The sequence below is a fragment of the Globicephala melas genome, chromosome X, assembly GCF_963455315.2.
Source record: "Globicephala melas chromosome X, mGloMel1.2, whole genome shotgun sequence".
NCBI classification, from domain to species: Eukaryota; Metazoa; Chordata; class Mammalia; order Artiodactyla; family Delphinidae; genus Globicephala; species Globicephala melas.
This window is the reverse complement of record NC_083335.1, coordinates 64,694,966-64,718,067: the sequence shown is the minus strand read 5'-3', so window position 1 is coordinate 64,718,067 and position 23,102 is coordinate 64,694,966.

Genomic DNA, 23,102 nt, shown 5'->3' with positions numbered 1-23,102 from the left:
AAGTTCAAATACATTTTAACAACCCTGCATTTTTATTCTCCACCTCCCATATTTACTGTTTTTGACATCATATTTTACATCTTTTTGTTTTTTGTATCCCTTAACTACTTATTGTAGATGTAGATAATTTTACTACTTTTGTATTTTAACCTTCCTACTAGCTTCATATGTAGTTGATTTACTATCTTTTCTGTATACTTTCCTTTTGCAGTTTTCATATTTCTAGTTGTGACCTTTTCTTCATAGAAAAGTCCCTTTAACATTTCTTGTAAACCTAGTTTTGTGCTGCTGAACTCTTTTAGCTTCTGCCTGTGTGTGAAACTTTTAATCTCTCCATCAAATTTGAATGAAAGCCTTGCCAGTTAGAGTATTCTTGGTTGTAGGATTTTCCCTTTCATCATTTTAAGTACATCATGCAACTTGCTTCTGGTCTGCAGAGTTTCCACTGAAAAGTCAGCTAATAGACTTATAGGAGTTCCCTTGAACGTAACTTTTTGCTTTTCCCTCGCTGCTTTTTATTATTCTTTCTGTATCTTTAATTTTTTTTTTTTTTTTTTTTTGCAGTACGCAGACCTCTCACTGTTGTAGCCTCTCCTGCTGTGGAGCACAGGTTCTGGACGTACAGGCTTAGCAGCCATGGCTCACAGGCCCAGCCGCTCCACAGCATGTGGGATCTTCCCGGACTGGGGCATGAACCCATGTCCCCTGCATCGGCAGGCGGACTCTCAACCACTGCACCACCAAGGAAGCCCACTGTATCTTTAATTTTAACATTTCAATTACAGTGTGTCTTGGTGTATTTCTCTTTGGGTTGATCATGTTTGGGACTCTCTGTGCTTACTGGTCCTGGGTGCCTGTTTCCTTTCCCAGGTTAGGGAAGTTTTCAACTATTATGTCTTCAAGTATGTTCTCTTTCTCTTTCTCTGTCTCTTCTCCTTCTGAAACCCCCATAATGCAAACATTAGTATGCTTGATGTTGTCCCAGAGGTCTCTCAAACTATCCTTATTTCGTTTTATTCTTTTTCCTTTTTTCTGCTCAGCTTCGGTGATTTCCCCTACTCTGTCTTCCAGCTCACTGATCCATTTCTCTGTATCATCTAATCTACTCTTGAATCCTTCTAGTGTACTTTTTATTTAAGTTATTGTATTCTTCATCTCTGTTTAGTTGTTCTTTATATTTTCTAACTCTTTGTTAAAAACTTCTAGGTTCTCACTCTGTTCACCCAATCTTCTCCTGAGTTTTCTGAACATCTTTATGATCATTACCTTGAACTCTTTACTGAGTAGATTGCTTATCTCCACTTCACTTAGTTCTTCTTCTGGGTTTTATCTTGCTCCTTCATTTGGGACATATTCCTCTGTGGCCTCATTTTGCCTAACTTGCAGTTTTTATTTCTCTGTATCTGATAGGTTGGTTACATTTCACGACCTTGGAGAATTGGCCTTTTATGGGAGACATCCTATGCATCCCAGCAGGGCACTCCCCTCTGGTTACCAGAGCTACATGTTCTAGTGGTACCCCTTATGTGAGCTGTGTGGGTCCTTCTGTGTGAGATGACTATTGTGGGTGGTCTGGTAGGCAGGTCTGGCCCCCAGTCCTATTGGTTGCCAGGCCCTCCCTCGTGCAGAGGCAGCTAGCTGCTGGTGGGTGGTTGTGTTACAGGGCTGCTGGTTATGAAGCCCTATGGGGTCCCAGGGCTAGCGCAAGTCCCCTGGTGTGTGAGCCCAGGGCCCAGGGGCATCCCAGGGCTAATGCCAACCCACTTGTGGGCAGACCCACCTCCCAGGGTTACTGGCTACAGAGTTCAGGGTGCCCCAAAGCTGGTGTCAGCCCACTGATGAGTAGGGCCAGATCCCAGGGCAGCTGGCTGAGTGGCCCAAGGTGTCTCATAGCTGGTGTTGGCCTGCTAGTGGGCACAGCTGAGGCCCAGGGGTTCCCAGGGCTAGTTCCAGACTGCTAGTGGGTGGGCTGGATCCTGACATAGCAGGCTGTAGGTATACAGTCATCCTGGGGCTGGCAGCCACCCTCTGGTGAGTGATGTTGTGGCCCAGGGAATCCCAGCTTGGGCCTGCCAACTGATGGGTGAGACTGGGTCCTAGGGCTAGTGTTGGCTCTCTGGTGGGTGGAGCTGTGTCCAGGTATCTCTGGCTGCAGGACTCCTGGGGTCCTAGATTTGGTGTTTCAGCCCTCTGGTGAGCAGGGCCAGGCCCAGGGGGTCCTGGGGCTGGTGCCTGCCCACTGATGGGTGGAGCCAGGTCCCAGAGTCTCTGCCTGCAGATCTGGGGTTCCTAATCTAGTGCCAGTGCACTGTTGTGTGGCCCAGGGTCCTGGGCCCTCTGGTGGACAGGGCCAGATCTGAGGGTGGCTGTAGGCTCAGGAGATCTTAAGGCAGCCAGCCTGCTGGTGTAAGAGGTTTTGTCCCTGCCTGGATAGTTGCTTGGCCTAAGGTGTCCCAGTACTCGTGCTGACAGGCTGGTAAGTGGGGCTGGGTCCCTATGCTAATAAGATAGGGAGTGGATTCCAAAATGACACTTGCCAGCACCAGTGTCCTCATGGTAGAATGAGTTCCCCAAATGGATGCCACCAGTGTCCACATCCCCAGGGTGAACTACAGATGCTTCCTGCTTCTCCAGGAGGCTCTCCAAGATCAGTAGGTGTTCTGACCCAGGACCCTTTCAAATTACTGCTTCTGCCCTGAGCCCCAGAGTGGGTGAGATTTTGTGTGTGTCCTTTAAGAGTGCCTTTTCTATTTCCTACAGCCCTCTGGATCTCCCAAAAGTAAGCCCCACCCCAGGCTTCAAGCCAAACAGATTGGGGAGTCCAATGTGTGGGTCAGACCCCTTGCTCCTTGGGAAGAACCTCTGTGATTGTAATTACCCTCCCACTTGTGGGTAACCCACCTAGGAGTCTGGGTATTTACTATACCACATCTCTGCCCCTCCTACTCATCTTGTTGTGGTTCCTTCTTTATATCTTTATTTGTAGATCTTTTCTGCTCGTCCTCCAGTTTTTCTCATCAATGGTTGCTCTGTAAGTAGTTATAATTTTGGTGTGCCTGTGGGAGGAAGTGAGCTCAGAGTCTCCCTACTCTACCATCTGGCCACTCCTACCTCTCCTAATTATTTTTGGTATGGCAAGGAATGGGGCTAAATTCTAGTATCTGATACTTTTGGTAGTTCCCTGTGACTTCTATCCTGGCCTTCCACTTTCTTTTTCTTGTCCTAACTTTGTCCCCTTTCACATATATTCCTGCATTTTTTTGTTTATATATGAGCCCTAGAATGCTGGGACTAGCCTTACAAGTAGATAGTTGTGTGATATAACACCTTGTTGATTAAAAAATTTTCCTACAATTTGTGAAATGAAGTGTGGTAATGTATTAAAATTCAAAATACACATACTGTTTGAAACAGATTCCCATTATGAGAATGTGACCTAAGGAGAAAACAAGCAGAGAACTTTTCAAAGATGTAGGTATAAAACTATGCATCCAGCTACTTTAACACTAGTCTTATTTCAGGAAATGGATGTGATAGCTCTTCTGTAATGCATTTAGAGATGTGTTTAAAATCACATGCAATAAAGATGTTTATAAGAAAAAGAAAACAAAACAAAAAAATAAAACTGTGCATCCAAGATTGTTTCTAAAAAAAGACCTAGACAAACTTAACTGCCATCAATAAGAAACTAGTTAAATAAAATATTCTATGTGCAATCAAATATAATGCAAATAGTTTTTTCAAAGAATTTAATATATATTGACATGGAAAGATGCATTATTAGGTTTTTAAAGCATATTTCAAAATGAGATATTCATTCATTAGGCAGATTTTTATTGAGCATCTACTATGTACCAGGTATTGTCATAGCAACTAGGAAGAGAATGGAATTTAATTCTAATAGGATATATACTATACTCACATTTATATAAAATTTTGAATGTACATGTATATGTGTTTTGTGTAAAGAGAGAAATGTCTGAAAAGAAGTTCACTATAAAGCTAATGGCCATTTTTTTCTGGGTGGTAAGGTTTTAGTTACTTTTGACTTTTTTTTTTTTTTTTTTTTTTTGTGGTACGCGAGCCTCTCACTGTTGTGGCTTCTCCCGTTGAGGAGCACAGGCTCCGGACGTGCAGCCTCAGCGGCCATGGCTCACAGGCCCAGCTACTCCATGGCATGTGTGATCTTCCTGGACCGGGGCATGAACCCGTGTCCCCTGCATTGGCAGGCGGACTGTCAACCACTGCGCCACCAAAGAAGCCCCAATTTTGACTTTTTTACTCATGCTTTTCTTAGTGTTTAAACTTTTTTTTTTTTTTTTTTTTTTTTTTTTTTTTTTTTTTTGCGGTACGCGGGCCTCTCACTGTTGTGGCCTTTCCCGTTGCGGAGCACAGGCTCCGGACGCGCAGGCTCAGCGGCCATGGCTCACGGGCCCAGCCGTTCCGCGGCATGTGGGATCTTCCCGGACCGGGGCACGAACCCGTGTCCCCTGCATCCGCAGGCGGACTCTCAACCACTGCGCCACCAGGGAAGCCCTAAACTTTTAACATTAAACATATAATATTTTTTATAATCAGAAGAAACAACAAAGTTATACCCACTTGTGGAGAAATTTTCCAGCCACCATCCTTCACCCTTCACTCCTAGTTATTGTCCATGAAAAGTTTCAAGTCTCTCATGAAGAACAAACTAAGCTAACATCAGTCACCAATACCCCTTCATGAACTTCTTTTTTAGCCCTTTGAGGGGCTGGTTGGCTAAGGGAAGATATTCCTAAGGGTTAAAGTAGGGTGTTGGAAGCTACGGAGACAACCACTGAAATGAATCTGTTGATTGCAGTTTTCCGAGGAGAAGTTGGGAAAGGCAACTACATATAAGTCTAAGGGAAAGGAAGATCTACACGGTGTCAAAGAGATTTTGCACTTCCCCACCCTTTTGGCCTCAAAGCCTCACCTTCGCAGCATTCTAGAAGAGCTGCGTTTGGTAGACTGCCAGGAGCCCTCTGACATTCAGGAAGGTTATAGGGAGGAAGAAAGGTCTCATCTGTATAAATAACTGTTCTTCTCCTTCTTTTCTCCTCCCTGCAAATAGACTCATTAGGCTTTCGGCATCCTCCAGAGAGTGGGAGCCAGGCCTTCACTGCTGACAATTCCCATTAGCATGCCTTCATTGCAGCTCTTTTATTGCAATGATCAAATTACTTTCTCCAAGAACATTCCCCAGTCCACCAAGTAAGTTATGTATTGAAGAAGAGCATCTGGGGAGCCCTCATGCTTCTTATCCAGCGTGCTGGATCCCAGAAATAGGGCAAGGTAGGGTACTCCTTAACTGAGGCTATACTCCAAACCCCTTTAGCAGAACCTATTACAAGTACTGTTGCCTTTAATTAACAAAGAGACAGACATTTACTTAAAAGTATAGCATAGTGATTAAGGTTTAGTTTACAGTCTAGGAGGAGTAACAGATAGGTACATAATAAATATTAGTACCAATAAGGAGGAATGAAATAATATGATAAACTGCAAGCAAAGAGCTAAGGGATTAAAAAGAAAAGAACCATTCAATCTAATTGGGAGATCATGGCTAACATTAAAGAGAAATAGAATTAGAGCTAAGGCTTGAAGGGTAAGTTTCATTTCAGCAAATAGAAATGATAACAAAGATCAATCCAGGCTGAGAGAACATCATAAGCAAGGGTATGAAGGAAGAGAAGTAAGTGAGTTATTGAGCTACAAATGAGTAATCAGCTGCAACTAAAGGAGGTGGCATGAGCCCTGGCCCACAGTGCCCACTAGATATTGAATGATTACATGTAGGATTCCTGGAGAAATGCAATAAGAGATGCCATCAGAAGAAAGTAGCAGGGTCCAGACTGTGAGGATTTAATTATTTAGGAATTATCAAAGTAGAGGAGTGACAGGGTCTAACCTCTGACTTAAAAAGACAACTCCAGTGTTTATATGGATCGTGGAATAAAAGAAATAAGAATGGTACAGAAGGAAGACCAGTTAAGAGGCTACTACAGTAGTCTAGGTGAGATACAACAAAGGCCTGGAGTAAGATAATGGTGATGAGGATGAAGAAGAGGGATACAGATATGGGAGTCCTCAGTATATAGGAGACCTCCAAAACTATGAAAATAGATGAGCTTACCCTTGGACAAAATATAGACTGAAAAGAGAAGAGAATCAAAAAATAAACCCTGGGAAAGACTATGTTAATTAGCTTGATTGCGGTAATCATTTAACAGTGGATACATACATCAAAACATCACATTTGGAGTCGCTCGTTCTTCCTCTGTGCATCCTCTCTCTGCCTGTTATATTCAGAAAGTACTAGATTGCTTTGGGGAGAGGGGGTAGATGGTGGAAGAGTAAAATGCAGAGATCACCTTCCTCCCCACAGATACACCAGAAATACATCTACACATGGAACAACTCCTACAGGACACCTACTGAACGTTGGCAGAAGACCTCAGACCTCCCAAAAGGAAAGAAACTCCCCCACGTACCTGGGTAGGGCGAAAGAAAAAAGAAAAAACAGAGACAAAAGAATAGGGACGGGACCTGCACCAGTGGGAGGGAGCTGTGAAGGAGGAAACGTTTCCACACACTAGAAGCCCCTTCTCTGGCAGAGACAGCGGGTGACGGAGGGGGGAAGCTTCACAGCTATGGAGGAGAGTGCAGCAACAGGGGTGCGGAGGAAAAAGCTGGGAGATTCCCGCAGAGAGGATTGGTGCCAACCAGCATTCACCAGCCCGAGAGGCTTGTCTGCTCACCTGCTGGGGTGGGTGGGGCTGGAAGCTGAGGCTTGGGCTTTGGTCGGAGCTCAGGGAGAGGAATGGGGTTGGCAGCATGAACACAGCCTGCAGAGTTAGTGCACCACGGCTAGCCGGGAGGGAGTCCGGGGAAAAGTCTGGACTTGCTGAAGAGGCAAGAGACTTTTTCTTCCCTCTTTGTTTCCTGGTGTGCGAAGAGAGTGGATTAAGAGTGCTGTTTAAAGGAGCTCCAGAGATGAGCGCGAGCCGCGGCTAACAGTGCGGACCCCAGAGATGGGCATGAGATGCTAAGGCCACTGCTGCTGCCACCAAGAAGCCTGTGTGCGAGCACAGGTCACTATCCACACCTCCCTTCCGGGAAGCCTGTGCAGCCCACCACTACCAGGGTCCCGTGATCCAGGGACAACTTCCCTGGGAAAAAGCAAGGTGTGCCACAGGCTGGTGCAACGTCACGCCGGCCTCTGCCGCTGCGGGCTCACCCCGCATCCGCACCCCTCCCTCCCCCCGGCCTGAGTGAGCTAGAGCCCACAAGTCAGCTGCTCCTTTAATCCCATCCTGTCTGAGCGAAGAAAAGACGCCCTCCAGCGACCTACATGCAGAAGCGGGGCCAAATCCAAAGCTGAGCCTCGAGAGCTGTGCGAACAAAGAAGAGAAAGGGAAATCTCTCCCAGCAGCCTCAGGAGCAGCAGAGTAAATCTCCACAATCAACTTGATGTATCCTGAATATGTGGAATACATGAATAGACAATGAATCATCCCAAATTGAGGAGGCAGACTTTGAGAGCAAGATTTATTATTTTTTCCCCTTTTCCCCTTTTTGTGAGTGTGTATGTGTACACTTCTGTGTGAGATTTTGTCTGTATAGCTTTGTTTTCACCATTTGTCCTAGGGTTCTATCCGTCCATTTATTTATTATTTTGTTTAGTTTCATTTTCTTTTTTAATTTTTTTAAAAAAATTCTTAATAATTATTTTTTATTTTAATAACTTTATTTTATCTTACTTTATTTTATTTTCTCCTCTTTCTTTCTTTCTACTTTTTCTCCCTTTTATTCAGAGTGGTTTGGATGAAATGTTCTTGATGCTGCAGCCAGGAGTCAGTGCTGTGCCTCTGAGGTGGGAGAGCCAACTTCAGGACACTGGTCCACAAGAGACCTCCCAGCACCACGTAATATCAAATGGTGAAAATCTCCCAGAGATCTCCATCTCAAAACCAGCACCCAGCTTCACTCAACGACCAGCAAGCTACAGTGCTGGGCACCCTATGCCAAACAACTAGCAAGACAGGAACACAAACCCACCCATTGGCAGAGAGGGTGCCTAAAATCATAATAAGTCCACAGACACTCCAAAACACACAACCAGACGTGGACCTGCCCAAAAGAAAGACAAGATCCAGCCTTAACCACCAGAACACAGACACTAGTCCCCTCCACCAGGAAGCCTACACAACCCACTGAAACAACTTTAGCCACTGGGGACAGACACCAAAAACAAAGGGAACTACGAACCTGCAGCTTACAAAAAGGAGACCCCAAACACAGAAAGATAAGCAAAATGACAAGACAGAAAAACACACAGCAGATGAAGGAGCAAGATAAAAACCCATCAGACCTAACAAATGAAGAGGAAATAGGCAGTCTACCTGAGACAGAATTCCGAATAATGATGGTAAAGATGATCCAAAATCTTGGAAATAGAATGGACAAAATGCAAGAAACATTTAACAAGGACCTAGAAAAACTAAAGATGAAACAAACAACGATGAACAACACAATAAATGAAATGAAAAATACTCTAGATGGGATCAATAGCAGCATAACTGAGGCAGAAGAACGGATAAGTGACCTGGAAGATAAAATAGTGGAAATAACTACTACAGAGCAGAAAAAAGAAAAAAGAATGAAAAGAACTGAGGACAGTCTCAGAGACCTCTGGGACAACATTAAATGCACCAACATTCGAATTATAGGGGTTCCAGTAGAAGAAGAGAAAAAGAAAGGGACTGAGAAAATATTTGAAGAGATTACAGTTGAAAACTTCCCTAATATGGGAAAGGAAATAGTTAATCAAGTCCAGGAAGCACAGAGAGTCCCATACAAGATAAATCCCAGGAGAAACATGCCGAGACACATATTAATCAAAGTGTCAAAAATTAAATACAAAGAAAACATATTAAAAGCAGCAAGGGAAAAACAACAAATAGCACACAAGGGAATCCCCATAAGGTGAACAGCTGATCTTTCAGCAGAAACTCTTCAAGCCAGAAGGGACTGGCAGGACATATTTAAAGTGATGAAGGAGAAAAAACTACAACCAAGATTACTCTACCCAGCAAGGATCTCATTCAGATTTGATGAAGAAATTAAAACCCTTACAGACAAGCAAAAGCTGAGAGAGTTCAGCACCACCAAACCAGCTTTACAACAAATGTTAAAGGACCTTCTCTAGGCAAGAACCACAAGAGAAGGAAAAGACCTACAGTAACAAACACAAAACAATTAATGGGAATAGGAACATACATATCGATAATTACCTTAAATGTAAATGGATTAAATGCTCCCACCAAAAGACACAGACTAGCTTAATGGATACTAAAACAAGACCCATATATATGCTGTCTACCAGAGACCCACTTCAGACCTAGAGACACATACAGACTGAAAGTAAGGGGATGGAAAAAATAATCCATGCAAATGGAAACCAAAAGAAAGCTGGAGTAGCAACTCTCATATCAGAGAAAATAGACTTTAAAATAAAGACTATTAGAAGAGACCAGGAAGGACACTACAAAATGATCAAGGGATCAATCCAAGAAGAAGTTATAACAATTGTAAATATTTATGCCCCCAACATAGGAGCACCTCAATACATAAGGCAAATACTAACAGCCATAAAAGTGGAAATCGACAGTAACACATTCATAGTAGGGGACTTTAATACCCCACTTTCACCAATGGACAGATCATCCAAAATGAAAATAAATAAGGAAACACAAGCTTTAAATGATACATTAAACAAGATGGACGTAATTGATATTTATAGGACATTCCATCCAAAAACAACAGAATACACATTTTTCTCAAGTGCTCATGAAACATTCTCCAGGATAGAACATATCTTGGGTCACAAATCAAGCCTTGGTAAATTTAAGAAAATTGAAATTGTATCAAGTATCTTTTACAACCACAACACTATGAGACTATATATCAACTACAGGAAAAGATCTGTAAAAAACACAAACACATGGAGGCTAAACAACACACTACTTAATAACGAAGTGATCACTGAAGAAATCAAAAACGAAATTTAAAAATACCTAGAAACAAATGACTATGAAGATACAACGACCCAAAACCTATGGGATGCAGCAAAAGCAGTTCTAAGAGGGACGTTTATAGCAATACAATCCTACCTTAAGAAACAGGAAACATCTCAAATAAACTACCTAAAATTGCACCTAAAACAATTAAAGAAAGAAGAAAAAAATCCCCAAAGTTAGCAGAAGGAGAGAAATCCTAAAGATCAGAACAGAAATAAATGAAAAAGAAATGAAGGAAATGATAGCAAAGATCAATAAAACTAAAAGCTGGTTCTTTGAGAAGATAAACAAAATTGATAAACCATTAGCCACACTCAACAAGAAAAAAGGGAGAAGACTCAAATCAAAACAATTAGAAATGGAAAAGGAGAAGTAACAACTGACACTGCAGAAACACAAAAGATCATGAGAGATTACTACAAGCAACATTATGCAAATAAAATGGACAACGTGAAAGAAATGGACAAATTCTTAGAAATGCACAATCTGCCAAGATTGAATCAGGAAGAAATAGAAAATATGAACAGACCAATCACAAGCACTGAAGGTGAAACTGTAATTAAAAATCTTCCAACAAACAAAAGCCCAGGACCAGATGGATTCACAGGCATATTCTATCAAAAATGTAGAGAAGAGCTAACACCTATCCTTCTCAAAGTCTTCCAAAATATAGCCGAGGGAGGAACACACCCAAACTCATTCTACAAGGCTTCCATCACCCTGATACCAAAACCAGACAAGGATGTCACAAAGAAAGAAAACTACAGGCCAATATCACTGATGAACACACATGCAAATATCCTCAACAAAATACTAGCAAACAGAATCCAACAGCACATTAAAAGGATCATACACCATGATCAAGTGGGGTTTGTCCCAGGAATGCAAGGATTCTTCAATATAGGCAAATCAAACAACGTGATACACCATATTAACAAATTGAAAGAGAGAAACCATATGTTCAACTCAATAGATGCAGAGAAAGCTTTCAACAAAATTCAACAACTATTTATGATAAAAAACCTCCAGAAAGTAGGCATAGAGGGAACTTTCCTCAACATAATAAAGGCCATATATGACAAACCCACAGCCAACATCGTCCTCAATGGTGAAAAACTGAAAGCATTTCCAGTAAGGTAAGGAACAAGACAAGGTTGCCCACTCTCACCACTCTTATTCAACAAAGTTTTGGAAGTTTTAGCCACAGCAATCAGAGAAGAAAAGGAAATAAAAGGAATCCAAATCGGAAAAGAAGAAGTAAAGTTGTCACTGTTTGCAGATGACATGATTCTATACATAGAGAATCCTAAAGATGCTACCAGAAAGCTACTAGAGCTAATGAATGACTTTGGTAAAGTAACAGGATCCAAAATTAATGCACAGAAATCTCTGGCATTCCTATACACTAATGATGAAAAATCTGAAAGTGAAATCAAGAAACGCTCCCATTTACCATTGCAACAAAAGGAATAAAATATCTAGGAATAAACCTACCTAAGGAGACAAAAGACCTGTATGCAGAAAATTATAAGACACTGATGAAAGAAGTTAAAGATGATACAAACAGATGGAGAGATATACCATGTTCTTGGATTGGAAGAGTCAACAATGTGAAAATGACTCTACTACCCAAAGCAATCTACAAATTCAATGCAATCCCTATCAAACTACCACTGGCATTTTTCACAGAACTAGAACAAAAAAATTCACAATTTGTGTGGAAATACAAAAGACCCTGAATAGCCAAAGCAATCTTGAGAACGCAAAATGGAGCTAGAGGAATCAGGCTCCCTGACTTTAGACTATACTACAAAGCTACAGTAATCAAGAGAGTATGGTACTGGCACAAAAAAGGAAAGATAGATCAATGGAACAGGATAGAAAGCCCAGAGGTAAACCCACGAACATATGGTCACCTTATCTTTGATAAAGGAGGCAGGAATGTACAGTGGGGAAAGGACAACCTCTTCAATAAGTGGTGCTGGGAAAACTGTACAGCTACATGTAAAAGAATGAAATTAGAATACTTCCTAACACCATATACAAAAATAAGCTCAAAATGGATTAAAGACCTAAATGTAAGGCCAGAAACTCTCAAACTCTTAGAGGAAAACATAGGCAGAACACTCTATGACATAACTCACAGCAAGATTTTTTTTGACCCACCTCCTGGAGAAATGGAAATAAAAACAATAAAAAACAAATGGGACCTAATGAAACTTCAAAGCTTTTGCACAGCAAAGGAAACCATAAACACGACAAAAAGACGACCCTCAGAATGGGAGAAAATATTTGCAAATGAAGCAACTGACAAAGGACTAATCTCCAAGATTTACAAGCAGCTCATGCCGCACAATTACAAAAAAACAAACAACCCAATCCAAAAATGGGCAGAAGACCTAAATAGACATTTCTCCAAAGAAGCTATACAGACTGCCAACAAACACATGAAAGAATGCTCAACATCATTAATCATTAGAGAAATGCAAATCAAAACTACAATGAGATATCATCTCACACCGGTCAGTATGGCCATCATCAAAAAATCTAGAAACAATAAATGCTGGAGAGAGTGTGGAGAAAAGGGAAGCCTCTTGCACTGCTGGTAGGAATGTGAATTGGTACAGCCACTATGGAGAACAGTATGGAGGTTCCTTAAAAAACTATAAATAGAACTACCATATGACCCAGTAATCCCACTACTGGGCATATACCCTGAGAAAACCATAATTCAAAAAGAGTCATGTACCAAAATATTCATTGCAGCTCTATTTACAATAGCCCGGAGATGGAAACAACCTAAGTGTCCATCATCGGATGAATGGGTAAAGAAGATGTGGAACGTATATACAATGGAATATTAGCCATAAAATGAAATGAAATTGAGTTATTTGTAGTGAGGTGGGTGGACCTAGTGTCTGTCATACAGAGTGAAGTAAGTCAGAAAGAGAAAGACAAATACCATATGCTAACACATATATATGGAATTTAAGGAAAAATATGTCATGAAGAGCCTAGGGGTAAGACAGGAATAAAGGCACAGACCTACTGGAGAACGGACTTGAGGATATGGGGAGGGGGAATGGTGAGCTGTGACAAAGCAAGAGAGAGGCATGGACATATATACACTACCAAACATAAGGTAGATAGCTAGTGGGAAGCAGCTGTATAGCACAGGGATATCAGCTTGGTGCTTTGTGACCACCTGGATGGGTGGGATAGGGAGGTTGGGAGGGAGGGAGATGCAAGAGGGTGGAGATATGAGAACATATGTATATGTATAACTGATTCACTTTGTTATAAAGCAGAAACTAACACACCATTGTAAAGCAATTATACTCCAATAAAGATGTAAAAAAATCACATTTTATACCTTAAATATAAGCAAATTTTATTTATCAATCATACCTCAATAAAACTTGGGAAGGGGGAGAGAGACAAGTTAAAAGTTCTCAAGTGAGACGTAAGAATCACCAGTAGGAGAACCAGTAGAGTACAGTGCTCTGAAAATCAAGGGTAGAAAGTCTCTCAAGATCTACGTTATCCTGGAGCTAGCCCTCCTTTGATCTGCATACCGAAAAAGAAGACTGTGATTGTAGTAGCTTTTTTTAGAATCCATGTCATAATTTTGGCTCATAGTGAGTTTGTTGTCAATTACAACTCCCAAATCTTAGCTACAAGAATTGAAATCCAGTCAGATCTCCCTGTCCTAGACATTTGCAGTTGCAAAAACAGGAACTATTTTGTTCTTATTTAGGGTCATTGTGTTTTTTTGACCTGTTATTCCAGCCTGTCCAATTATTTTTTATATCTTTATTCTGACATTCAGCCTATTCACTTTCTCCCAGCTTTCTGTCATCTGCAATTTGATCAGCTCACTATCTATGTCTTCATCCATATCCTTGATTAAAATGTTGACTAGAAAAAGACCAACTCCAGTGTGGCACTAGAGATCTCCTTTAGGCGGACATAAAAACATAAATCAAAGAGTTGGGGGCTCAAATTATTACTCTTGTACTGTTCCATCATTCAGCCCATGTTTCTGCTTTCTGTACACAAAGATGTCACAGAGAAAATTTACTGAAGTCAATATACATCATTACTAAAGAGTTCTCTCTCTCTAGAAGTAACCACATCCAGAGAAGAAATTGACTTCCTTTGGTAAGCTGGCTCCTAGTGATCCCTCCCTGTTCTGGATCCTCACAATCCATCAGTTTACTAATCAATTCTAAAATGTTGCTGAGCATTGACATCTAGTTTTTTTAATCTGAACTTTCTAGAATCTGACTTCAGTGTTTTGTTAACCTCTCCTCAAAGAGAATTTACATGAGTGTTAAAAATAGTATCTACATATTCTTCTTAACTCCATAGTGTAGAAAGTGGATGTTGTTATAAATGTGAGGAGAGGCCATGGTGGTTTTGAATGGGGAAGGGAGTGACATATCTAATTTTCATGCTGCCTAGCATGAGAATGGATTGTCAACCCCAGGGAAAACTCCAGAGCTGAATGAGGCTGCATAAGGTCATTTTGAGGTTTCCTTAATGTCTCTAAAATCCCAAAGTATCAGCCCAACTCATCCTACAAGACCACACTTCCCACCTCTGCTTTTGTTCACTCTTTTCCCCTCTGCCTGGGATAACCTTTTCCCACTCCCACTACCTTTTACCAATGTACAAATACAGTCCATCCTTTAAGTTCCAGTTCTAATGTCACCGTTGCCAAGAAGTCTTCTGGATTTCCCCAGCATCTAAATTCCCATACCCTTTCTCTGTGCCTTCCTCAGGCACTGAGTCCTTTCTACCTTAGACTATACTCTTTGGAGTATAAAGGAGGTACAAACAGCAAAAGCTATCCTGAAGGCAGATGCTTATACTGGCACCCCACAATCTGAGACACAAAGGCACCTCAGAAAAGATTTGAGTCCCTAGGAGTGCTGGTCAGAGACAAAGCCAGACAATTCCAAGAGTGTTCCCTGTTGTTCATACACTAGTTTCCATCATCAATATACTTTAAACAATGAACCTCTCTTTTCATTGTTTAGCCCCATTATTACTGGACTGTTCATTAGCTAGGACATGGCCTCACCTTTTACCTCCCATACTGAACCTATCAGTACACCCAGAACAAAGATGACACTACAACAAAATTCCTATTGTCAGTGGACCCACTGATGATAGACACCCCAAACATGAGCTTCAATGACCTTCTGTATCTTATGAAATCCTTCTTATTGGAATAACAGCTAAAATACCTGGTCAGAGAACATCTATCAGTTCTGGCTCAAATGAAACTGCCCAGCTACCTCCAAAAGCATGGGTTTTCTAGAGAATAATTACTATACTTCCTCAAATTCTAATGGAAAATTCCAGTATGCATGAAAAAAAATCTCTGAAACTCTACTGTGTCTGTTAGAATTGTGTTCAGCTGCACGTAATATAAACCTAAATCCAGTGACTTAAACCAGAAATGAGTTTATTTTCTCATGACACCAGAAGTCTGATGGTATGCAGTCCAGAGCAGATACAGCCGCCTCCACAATATCTCATGTTACAACATGGCTGCTACAACTCTAGACATAACATATGCATTCCAGGATGGAAAGAGAAAAGAGTAAATGGAGCAAGTCAACCAGATTTGTCAAGAAAACTATCGTTTTCCCAGAAGCCTCACGCTGTAGACTTCCACTTACATCTCATTGGCCAGAACTTTATCACATGATTACCTTTAGCTACAAACCCTCTCAAGAAATCAAAATTTTTAAATGGGCATATCACGTCCCCAAATAAATTCAGAGGAGTTTTAGTACAGGAGAAATTAAGGAATTAAGAAATTCCCTATTAAGTAGGTAATTAGTAGTGTTTGCCTCTTATAATGAGATGAAAAGTAATCAAAACTATAAAAACATGTAACAGGGCTTCCCTGGTGGCACAGTGGTTGAGAGTCCACCTGCCGATGCAGGGGACACGGGTTCGTGCCCCGGTCCGGGAAGATCCCACATGCCGCGGAGCAGCTGGGCCTGTGAGCCATGGCCGCTGAGCCTGCACATCCCAACGGGAGAAGCCACAACGGTGAGAGGCCTACGTACCGAAAAAAAAATGTAATAGTCATTTGAATACATGGCTTATTTCCCTTTTTAGGCTGTACTTTCCCTAAAGTCTGGGACTACATCTTCATCTATCCATTCCACACAGCAGGTTAAGAAAATTTATTCCACACTCACTATATACCAAAAACTGTATAGGTACTTAATATATACTATTTTATCTAAAGTCCTCTCAACAACCCTAGAAAGTAGATACTATTACTATTCCTATTTAATAAATGAAACTAAGTCTCAGGGAGTTGGGTTGACTTGACTGAGATACCACCTCTAGCAAGTGGTCCAGGTAGAATTTCAATTGTACATTCAGATGTTAAAGGCTGTGTTCTTCCACTATACCACAGTACCTGATATAAAGTTGACAATAAATGTTGAATTAATCAGTCACAGTGGTCACACCAAACTCACTTTCTGCCACTGTCATCTACTTCAAAGGGTCATATGCCTTCAAATTTGGGGTACTCATCATACAGCCTCTTGTGACTATATGCACACTGCTCTCCTGCTCACCTTTCTGCCTCATCAGGGATTTGTCACCAGAGCGGTAGAGGCTTTTGCTTAATACAGGCCAGTTCCAGGCTTCAGACAATCCTTGTTGGTATGGGACAGGGATTTCAAGACATTGTTTCCAGGAAAACAGGCAAAAGCCACTGTTTAAAGAAAATAAAGAGATAGATTTTACAGAGGTAGGACAAAAGTTGACTATGGTGGCTCCTGGGAGGAGTGTCCCAATCACATCAGCCAAGTGCTAAGTAAGGGAGAGAGGGGAGAGTACAGAACTGGCAGTCAGGAGATTTATGTTTTAGCCCAGGTTTTGTCATTGATGCATTGCATGACATCAGACAAGTCACTGCCCAGTTCTCATTCTCAGTGTTTATCATCTGTAGAACAAGGGACTTGGGATAAATAAGGCTGCTTTGAGAGTTGACACCTGTAAATCTATGACCTAGAATTAAGGGGACGCTAGGCAGAGTCACATGCCTGGGCACATACATGCAAGCACACACACGCACACACACACAAACACACATTGTATTGAACAAGCCCTATCACTTGTGTAAGTGCAAGCCATTTACAGAACACATTTTCATAAGGGCCAAATTTAGTGCTTTCTTTCTGCTTGCCAAGGCTAAGCCATGTGATCATTTTTCTTGTAATCTACATCCACTCACAAGAAGAATGTTGTTTTTCATGATGTCACCCAAATTATATTTGTTAAAGTGAGTGAGACTGGAAGCTGGGCATGAGGAGTCTGCTTAATTGCATTATTTCAGTATGCTAAGTTATTGCGGGTGCTCAAGTCTGACTGTGATGAGAAGAAAATCTGCCAGCATTTGGGTTTTATCCACCAGCACTGAAGGTAGCCTTAGAGTTTGCTGAACAATGAGGTAGATTTTTTTTCAATGTTCACATTTTTCCTATTAAACTTTTGAGCTTATCTTTCCATTCACCTTATTCTTAGCAAAGGCTCCAGCACTCACCTGAGCCTAGGTCTTCCTGAGTTGATATAATGAAACCAGATAGTGTTTCCCAGACCCTCTGCATACACCAGTTCCTCTAGAAACCCCCTCACCTTGCTCCTCACCCTTCAAAAAACAAGTTAAGAATGCAAACACTTCAGTGCCATTCATGGAACTTCTTTTCTCACTAGGGAGCTGGCCTCATGGTCTTATACATATATAAGAGCAGCATACACACTGGTGAGAGCAATCGGTGGGACTTAGGAAGTCTGGTTGCTGGTCCAAATTCTGTCACCATGTATGTGACCTTAAGAAATCCCTTTCTATTATTTGGGCTTTTAAAGTCCATCTTAAAATCCATCCATCTTAAAATTCATCCATTTTAAAATCACCGGGTTGAACTAGGTAAACTCTCAGGACCATTTTGATTCTAATAATCATGATTTTTTCACACAAACACATCCATGTTAGAATGCACTTTCTCAGAAGTTTAATTAAGGTCATCTTCAGTACCTCAGGGTTGCACAGCTCCAAATGGCACCATTCATATTGTGGGGGTTACCACTCACCTGAGACCCTAAGATCACCTGGCATCATGTTTGAGAACCTGACAAAGTTTTTTTTAGTGTAATGCCTGCCATGACATATATATGTATTGGGCCATGCATACTGGTTTAAAGCCTGTTTCCCCACTAAACTTTGGCAAAAGAGTCCCCCACTTCAAAACCTCGGGTTCCTTCTTCAATGAGAAAGCATAAATCTCTAGATCTCTGTCTTGGTCTCCTTCCCAAAAATGTAGGGCTTATGAGGAATGGCATCTCTGTTCAAAGGATGGAGAGCTTGCATTATGTAAAAGGAACAAAAAGGTTCAATTTAGTTGAAGATAGAACAGCTGAAGGGAGCATCTTGGCCTGAATAATATAAACAGGTCTTTTTCTCCTAGCATAAAGGTCCAAGTGCCTAGAGGAGAAGGAGTCATGGAAAGGTAAGATTAGAATTCTTTAAGCTAAGTGGAAGACTTCACAAATTTCCTTGGGCCAAACCAAGAATGCACCAGATGTGGGATATATCAGACGGTCATGAGGTACTTCCCCAAGGGTATCTTTGGCAAAAGTGGAGAGGTTATACTTCTCCCAGGGGAATGAACTCAATGATATCTACTGGAATATCGAATATTGTTATAAGTAAGATAGGACCTGTGTGAACATCAACTTCCATTCAACAGAGGTTCCGGAGAACTAGAGCTCTATTACATGCTCCGTACATGCACATGAACTCTGCATGCACATAGACTCTGGCCCTGCTGACCAGATTAGCTGGCCTTTCCAGCCATCTTTCATACCCTTGAGCATTTTCCCTCACTAGACTCAGTTTCCTGGTATGTAAATGAGAGAGTTTGAAAGCAGTCACAGTTTTCAAACTATTCTGTGGAGCCCTAGGTTCAGACTCAAGGACATGGCTTGAGCTCATGGCTCAAGGGCTACCTCATTGATGAGAAAGACAGGAGAGGCCAAAAAGGCAGAGATCTACAAAACACACTTCAACAGAGCAGTTCAGCTTCTATCAGTTTTATATATCAGGCTTCCACAAAAGATTCCATTTGAAAAATATATTGTTCTAATGCTAAAAATAGAAAGCTACTGGTCTGCATGCTTGATAAGTGCCCTACAAGCACTAATGTTCTATATGTCTATGAAGAAAGAGTCATAAATTGAGAAGAAATAATTTTTTTTCTTGGGAGACTGGTACTCTGCTGGGAAGAAAACCCCAAGAAGTAGCAAAGAATCATCTGTCACTGAGCTACACAGATAGATCTTTTGTTGAGTTTTGCCTCCCAGTTGGAGCATGAGGCGAAAATCTTCTGTGCTTTAGTTACATTCCTATGAGTGAGAGTCCAACTGGAAGAAAACTGATTTAGCTTGAAAGGAGCCTGGATGTATGGGTGGAAGCTGCACCTAGGTTTCAGGTGAAGCTCTGTTCAAGGGAGTTAAATGGTGACAATCATCTCCCTCATATGAACTTTCCAGAGCAATTAATATGCCTACATTTATCTAGTCTCTGATTTTAAGGAAAATTTGAATATCTATTTTAAGAGGGAGAAGCTACATTTTAGCACCATCTGCTGGTGTTAAATTAGCTCTGGAAACCAAATGCCACCTACCTACCTTACTTGCAAGCTGGGCATCTTCTGACACTAATTAGTCAAGGTGACATGCCTGTTTCAGTTATATGGTCACTTTGAATGATTCATTTATAAAGAAAAGAGTAGTCATCAAAGAAGGGTTCCAAAGGAGCCCAGAAATCCTGACTTCCCCAAAAAACTTGGCAGAAAATGTCACCACCTGGCTAGTAGAATTTGAAGAGCCCCAGAAAGGTATTTCTTGTTCTCAATTTCACCACTGTTAGTCAACCCTAGTATCACCACAACTGTGTTATTTTAGATCTTAAAGGCTCTGTGGTCTCCTAAAGCCCCATGTGGAAACACAACTCCCTCTAGAGGGAGAAACATTGTAAGCTGTTAGCAGCTAATGCTTCATGAGGAATTAATTAGATATTTTTTGGTAGTCACCTTTAAGAGGGTTATGGCTAAGATTTGCTCTGGGTGGTCCCAGTTTATACCTATTGTCCTGAAATGATTATTCAATAGCACCCCCATATACACTCAAATATGTTCCAATTTGGGAGATACATTATATGGTCATCTTAGCCATAATATTTGTTATCATATTATACACGTGAATTTACCAAGTCCAACACTGTCAAGGCTGATTAGTACTTTCTAGCCATTTATGCTTACCATTCAGAAGGCCCCCACTAACTGGACAGTGTTGCCAGCGTGTGACTTTTATGAGAAGACTTTCAGGCAGATGGGGGTTGGTGGATACAACTTAGAACACAGACAATACTTGTGACGCAATTTTTGTTAAATTGAAAAAGCTTAACACTAACAAATCACTCGTTACTGTTTCATAAGTTTATTATTTTAATTTTTATTGGAGTATAATTGCTTTACAATTTTGTGTTAGTTTCTACTGTACAGCAAAGTGAATCAGCTATACATATATGTATATCTCCTCTTCTTTGGATTTCCTTCAAATTTAAGTCACCACAGAGCACTGAGTAGAGTTCCCTGTGCTATACAGTAGGTTATAATTAGTTATCTATTTTATACATAGTATCAATAGTGTATCTATGTCAATCCCAATCTCCCAATTCATCCCACCCCCCCTTTTCCCCTTGGTATCCATACATTTGTTCTCTATGTCTGCGTCTCTGTTTCTCCTTTGTAAATAAGATCATCTATACCAATTTTTTCAGATTCCACATATATGCATTAATATACAATATTTGTTTTTCTCTTTCTGACTTACTTCAAAAAGACACATGCACCTCAATGTTCATTGCAGCACTATTTACAATAGCCAGGACATGGAAACAACCTAAATGTCCATCAACAGAGGAATGGATAAAGAAGATGTGGTACATATATCCAATGGACTATTTCTCAGCCATAAACAAAATTGGGTCATTTGTAGAGACATAGATAGACCTAGAGACTGTCATGCAGAGTGTTTCATAAACTTAACGACTACAGTGAAGAGTGAGGTTTAAAAAACTGCTAGTATCAATTTGATTAGATCTCAACCCCTATATCACATTACATTACATTTGCATTTATTTGTTTAGCACAATGACTCTGCTAGACTTTGGTCGCTCCTCAGGAAGTTAGACTTTTCAAGGTAAAAGCAGCATGGTAACATTTTTTTTTTTTTTGCAGTACGCGGGCCTCTCACTGTTGTGGCCTCTCCCGTTGCAGAGCACAGGCTCCGGACGCACAGGCTCAGCGGCCATGGCTCACGGGCCCAGCCACTCCGCAGCACGTGGGATTCTCCCGGACCGGGGCACGAACCCGTGTCCCCTGCATCGGCAGGCAGACTCTCAACCACTGCGCGCCACCAGGGAAGCCCAGCATGGTAACATTTTTAAATATCACTCAGTAGGTTTTCCCTTCTTGGTCATTAATGACATGGTCCTAGACCAGGATTTCTCAACCTAACCGTTCTTGACATTGTAGAGAGTTGTATTGTGCATTGCAAGATGTTTAGCAGCATCCCTGGCCTCTACCCACTAGGTGCTAGTAGCACCAACCCCTAGTTGTAACCATCAAAAATATCTCCGGATTTTGTCAAATGTTTCCTAGAGGACAAAATCAACCCTAGTTGAGTACCACTAGCCTAGACCTTCTGTGTTTAAGCCTAGAACCCAGTGACTATGATTTCTTCTAAAGAAGAAAGGCAGGTGGTACCTAAAATGAAAGTCATTGTTCAGCTTCAAATTTGTAACTAGGCTTTTGGAAGTCCATTTAGAGACAACAATCTTGAAATTCAGCCTTTTAAAAAGAAAAAGGGTTATTCTCAAAACTGTAAAAAGCTGAGTTAATACATTTCAATAACCAAACTTGGAGGACTCACCATAAAATAAATTGTAGAACTGAGATAGTAAGTTATAACATATGGAAACTTCCCACCCCGTAGGAAAAGGATAAGCCTTCTGGGGCTGGAGAAGGAAAAGATGGGGACAGATGGAAGGAAAGGAATTGAGAAATGATTCCCTTGTCTTGAACTATAGGAGTGAAACCCCCACATGGGGCTGCAGGGGGAGGACTGCAGGTAGGTTTAGGGGAATAAAAGAACAACTAAGGCTTGTGCCTTGCTTCCCTAGAGTAGCCCTCTGAAGCTCCTACTGCTTAGAAAATATGGTGTGAAAACTATGGAGTAGTTAGGACTAAAATTGGAGGCAAGGCAGGTGGGCCTGAGGGCAGCCTTGCAGGAGCTTGCACACTCTTACAGTACCTGGAGAAAGAAGCAGAGGGTTCCTAAGTCCCCATTAGGAGAAGGGGAGCATAGAAACACTAAAAGAAGGATTAATGAGCCAGAAGAGGATGTGCCAAAGTACTATGACCTCCTGACAAGAGAAGGGCCTGGCAACGTCTATGGTCCTCAGTAGCGAGTTGAACACATAATGCCTGAAAGACCAGGAGGTCTGATATAATAATTGCTGAAAAAAAATCACTGTATGTATCTGAGCTGGGTTCAGAGCAAAGTTGAGCTCTGTAATATAAAGGAAAGAAGAACCATCTGCTTTGTGACTGTGAAATTTCTGCTGCTTCATATTCTTAGAAATTGCAAGAGAGAAAGTCATGAGTGGCCTTCTTAGTATGCCCTTATTTAGATTTCAGAACCTCCAAAGTACTTGTCCTGCATCTTTTTTGTACAGAGGAAAAGAACTGCTTTCAGTTCCATTTGAGTCTTCTCTGCTTCCACCCTGTTTCAGTGGATAAAGAAAAATTTTCACCATAACACAATTCCATATGTTTACCTAGGCTGGATGCCCCAAAACGTCTACAGAAGAAACCCCATGATTTTGTTTTCTTGCCAGAT